The following is a 5,086-nucleotide window of genomic DNA, read 5'->3' as shown; positions in this document are numbered from 1 at the left end:
AGCCTAACGAGAAACTGTAGAACAGACTCGGTTTATATCACAATACCTGCTTGATTATGTGGTTTCTGACACTGTCTGACATGTCTGTCTGTCTGTCCCTCTCTCTCTCTGTCTCTCTCTCTCTCTGTCTCTGTCTCTCTCTTTCTCTCTGTCTCTCTCTCTCGCTCTCTGTCTCTCTCTCTCTGTCTCTGTCTCTGTCTCTCTCCCTCCCTCTATCTCTACATCTCTCTCTCTCTTTCTCTCTCTCTCTGTCTCTCTCTCTCGCTCTCTGTCTCTCTCTCTCTCTCTCTGTCTGTCCCTCTCTCTGTCTGTCTCTCTCTCTCGCTCTCTGTCTCTGTCTCTCTCTCTCTGTCTCTCTCTGTCTCTCTCTCTCTCTCTCTCTCTGTCTCCCTCCCTCTATCTCTACATCTCTCTCTCTCTTTCTCTCTCTCTCTGTCTCTCTCTCTCGCTCTCTGTCTCTCTCTCTCTCTCTCTGTCTGTCCCTCTCTCTGTCTGTCTCTCTCTCTCGCTCTCTGTCTCTGTCTCTCTCTGTCTCTCTCTCTCTCTCTCTCTCTCTCAGGATGAGTAGAGGAGCCCTCATTGTGCATTCGAGTATCTGTTTTCTCTCCATGTGCGGTGTGTGAGGACATTTCATTAATAAACAGTTTGACAGGACACTTTGTGTGTGTGTGTGTGTGTGTGTGTGTGTGTGTGTGTGTTACTCTATTGTCTTTGAATGCACACACGTTGATAGCAGAGCGGGGCGACATAGGAACAATTGAATGTTGCAGTACTTCAAGATATTTTCACAGTAAACAGTAAATCATGATGTTTTTTAGATCACGCTGCTTTGAAAATCAGTGCAATTAATAGGCTCTTCATTCACATCATCGTTACATGTCATCACCGCAGTCTTTTGGGCTAATTTGGCATTAGTTTGTCCACCATGCTGTTTAGAGCTCGGCGGAGGAGCGAGCGATGAGAGGTCTGACAGAGCGAGGGCTGGATGCTCTTCATGGCTGTGAAAGTCGAGCTCGGGCTTTAGCACATGTTGTTCATTTTGTACAACTCGTTATATTCTTAGTATTTCTCTCAGTTTTGTTGATAAACATGCTCATTTTCTCTCTCTCTCCACCCCCGAACACCTTTCAGTTCCAGTGTTCTGTGCTTTAAGCTGAAGGACCAGTTCAGCTCTGTATAATCAGTGTTCTAACTGCTGATGATCACAACAGCAGGCTGTGGTGCAAATATGAGCGAGTGTGTGTGTGTGCGTGTGTATGTCTGTGTGTGTGCGTGCATGCGTGCGTGTGTGCGTGTATGTGTGTGCGTGTGTGTGTGTGTGTTTTAATGAGTGTTGGAGTTAAACTCCTGCTGGTTTGGAATGTAAGCCAGATTCAACACCTGCAGCCCTGAGGGAGAGAGAGAGAGAGAGAGAGAGAGAGAGTGAGAGAGACAGAGAGAGAGAGAGGGGAGGGAGAGAGAGAGAGAGAAGAGAGGAGAGAGGGGAGGGAGAGAAAGAGAGAGAGAGAGGGGAGGGAGAAGACAAGAAGGAGAAAGAGATGCAAGATGAGGGAGGAAGAAAAAGTGGGACAAAGAGAAGGGAGGGAGAGAGCTGATGAAGTGAAGGAGAGAGAGCTGATGGAGGGAGGGAGAGAGAGCTGATGGAGGGAGGGAGAGAGAGCTGATGGAGGGAGGGAGGGAGAGAGAGCTGATGGAGGGAGGGAGGGAGAGAGAGTGATGGAGGGAGGGAGGGAGAGCTGATGGATGGAGGGAGGGAGGGAGGGAGAGCTGATGGAGGGAGGGAGAGAGCTGATGGATGGAGGGAGGGAGAGAGAGCTGATGGAGGGAGGGACGGAGAGAGAGTGATGGAGGGAGGGAGGGAGAGCTGATGGAGGGAGGGAGAGAGCGCTGATGGAGGGAGAGAGCGTGATGGAGGGAGGGAGAGAGAGCTGATGGAGGGAGGGAGAGAGAGCTGATGGATGGAGGGAGGGAGGGAGAGCTGATGGAGGGAGGGAGAGAGAGCTGATGGATGGAGGGAGGGAGAGAGAGCTGATGGAGGGAGGGAGGGAGAGAGAGTGATGGAGGGAGGGAGAGAGAGTGATGGAGGGAGGGAGGGAGAGCTGATGGAGGGAGGGAGAGAGAGCTGATGGAGGGAGGGAGGGAGAGAGAGTGATAGAGGGAGGGAGGGAGAGCTGATGGAGGGAGGGAGGGAGAGCTGATGGAGGGAGGGAGAGAGCGCTGATGGAGGGAGAGAGCGTGATGGAGGGAGGGAGAGAGAGCTGATGGAGGGAGGGAGAGAGAGCTGATGGAGGGAGGGAGAGAGAGCTGATGGATGGAGGGAGGGAGGGAGAGCTGATGGATGGAGGGAGGGAGGGAGAGCTGATGGAGGGAGGGAGAGAGAGCTGATGGATGGAGGGAGGGAGAGAGAGCTGATGGAGGGAGGGAGAGCTGATGGAGGGAGGGAGGGAGAGCTGATGGAGGGAGGGAGGGAGAGCTGATGGAGGGAGGGAGAGAGCGCTGATGGAGGGAGGGAGAGAGAGCTGATGGAGGGAGAGAGCGTGATGGAGGGAGGGAGAGAGAGCTGATGGGTGGAGGGAGGGAGAGAGAGCTGATGGAGGGAGGGAGAGAGAGCTTATGGAGGGAGAGAGCGTGATGGAGGGAGGGAGAGAGAGTGATGGAGGGAGGGAGAGAGAGCTGATGGATGGAGGGAGGGAGAGAGAGCTGATGGAGGGAGGGAGGGAGAGCTGATGGAGGGAGGGAGAGAGAGATGGAGGGAGGGAGAGAGCGTGATGGAGGGAGGGAGGGAGAGAGAGTGATGGAGGGAGGGAGGGAGAGCTGATGGAGGGAGGGAGGGAGAGCTGATGGAGGGAGGGAGAGAGCGCTGATGGAGGGAGAGAGCGTGATGGAGGGAGGGAGAGAGAGCTGATGGAGGGAGGAAGAGAGAGCTGATGGATGGAGGGAGGGAGGGAGAGCTGATGGAGGGAGGGAGAGAGAGCTGATGGAGGGAGAGAGCGTGATGGAGGGAGGGAGAGAGAGCTGATGGAGGGAGGGAGAGAGAGCTGATGGATGGAGGGAGGGAGAGAGAGCTGATGGAGGGAGGGAGAGAGAGCTTATGGAGGGAGAGAGCGTGATGGAGGGAGGGAGAGCGAGCTGATGGAGGGAGGGAGAGAGAGTGATGGAGGGAGGGAGAGAGAGCTGATGGATGGAGGGAGGGAGAGAGAGCTGATGGAGGGAGGGAGGGAGAGAGAGCTGATGGAGGGAGAGAGGGAGAGCTGATGGAGGGAGAGAGCGTGATGGAGGGAGGGAGAGAGAGCTGATGGAGGGAGGGAGAGAGAGTGATGGAGGGAGGGAGAGAGCGTGATGGAGGGAGGGAGAGAGCGTGATGGAGGGAGGGAGAGAGAGCGTGATGGAGGGAGGGAGAGAGAGCTGATGGAGGGAGGGAGAGAGAGCTGATTCCTATCAGACTTTTACAGATGCCTCTCAAGCTGGACACTCAAATTGAGTCATGAGTCTCAATCAGAGTCATGGAAGTTCTGGGACTCAAGAAGAGAGCCAAAGATTCCTGCTTATGCCAGAGAATTCCGAAGAGTTTGGAGGGTGAGATGATGCACCAGAGCCGGTGTATGAGGAGTCTGGCCTCTTCCTGTTTCCACCGTTAAATCAAAAACATGACTGTCAAACACCAGAGGGCGCCCACGAGCGAGTCCTCAATGGGGGTGAATGGAGGTAAATGGCTACAACGAACAGTTAAAATAGTTCCTGATCACTTTCACTGAACCTTCCTCCAGCTGTAGAGACGAGGAGGATGAACTTCACTAGAACACAAGCACTCACCTGGTGATTAGTGTTACTGATACTGAGAGCTGATTGGTTAGTGTTACTGCTACTGAGAGCTGATTGGTTAGAGTTACTGCTACTGAGAGCTGATTGGTTAGAGTTACTGCTACTGAGAGCTGATTGGTTAGTGGTACTGCTACTGAGAGCTGATTGGTTAGTGTTACTGATACTGAGAGCTGATTGGTTAGAGTTACTGCTACTGACAGCTGATTGGTTAGAGTTACTGCTACTGAGTGCTGATTGGTTAGTGTTACTGCTACTGAGAGCTGATTGGTTAGTGTTACTGCTACTGAGAGCTGATTGGTTAGAGTTACTGCTACTGAGAGCTGATTGGTTAGTGTTACTGATACTGAGAGCTGATTGGTTAGTGTTACTGATACTGAGAGCTGATTGGTTAGAGTTACTGCTACTGACAGCTGATTGGTTAGAGTTACTGCTACTGAGTGCTGATTGGTTAGTGTTACTGCTACTGAGAGCTGATTGGTTAGTGTTACTGCTACTGAGAGCTGATTGGTTAGAGTTACTGCTACTGAGAGCTGATTGGTTAGTGGTACTGCTACTGAGAGCTGATTGGTTAGTGTTACTGCTACTGAGAGCTGATTGGTTAGTGTTACTGCTACTGAGAGCTGATTGGTTAGTGTTACTGCTACTGAGAGCTGATTGGTTAGAGTTACTGCTACTGAGAGCTGATTGGTTAGAGTTACTGCTACTGAGAGCTGATTGGTTAGTGGTACTGCTACTGAGAGCTGATTGGTTAGTGTTACTGATACTGAGAGCTGATTGGTTAGAGTTACTGCTACTGACAGCTGATTGGTTAGAGTTACTGCTACTGAGTGCTGATTGGTTAGTGTTACTGCTACTGAGAGCTGATTGGTTAGTGTTACTGCTACTGAGAGCTGATTGGTTAGAGTTACTGCTACTGAGAGCTGATTGGTTAGTGGTACTGCTACTGAGAGCTGATTGGTTAGTGTTACTGATACTGAGAGATGATTGGTTAGTGTTACTGATACTGAGAGCTGATTGGTTAGAGTTACTGCTACTGACAGCTGATTGGTTAGAGTTACTGCTACTGAGTGCTGATTGGTTAGTGTTACTGCTACTGAGAGCTGATTGGTTAGTGTTACTGCTACTGAGAGCTGATTGGTTAGAGTTACTGCTACTGAGAGCTGATTGGTTAGTGGTACTGCTACTGAGAGCTGATTGGTTAGTGTTACTGCTACTGAGAGCTGATTGGTTAGTGTTACTGCTACTGAGAGCTGATTGGTTAGTG

Source organism: Pygocentrus nattereri, chromosome 21 (assembly GCF_015220715.1).
Source record: "Pygocentrus nattereri isolate fPygNat1 chromosome 21, fPygNat1.pri, whole genome shotgun sequence".
Lineage (NCBI taxonomy): Eukaryota > Metazoa > Chordata > Actinopteri > Characiformes > Serrasalmidae > Pygocentrus > Pygocentrus nattereri.
Note: the sequence above shows the minus strand (reverse complement) of the source record.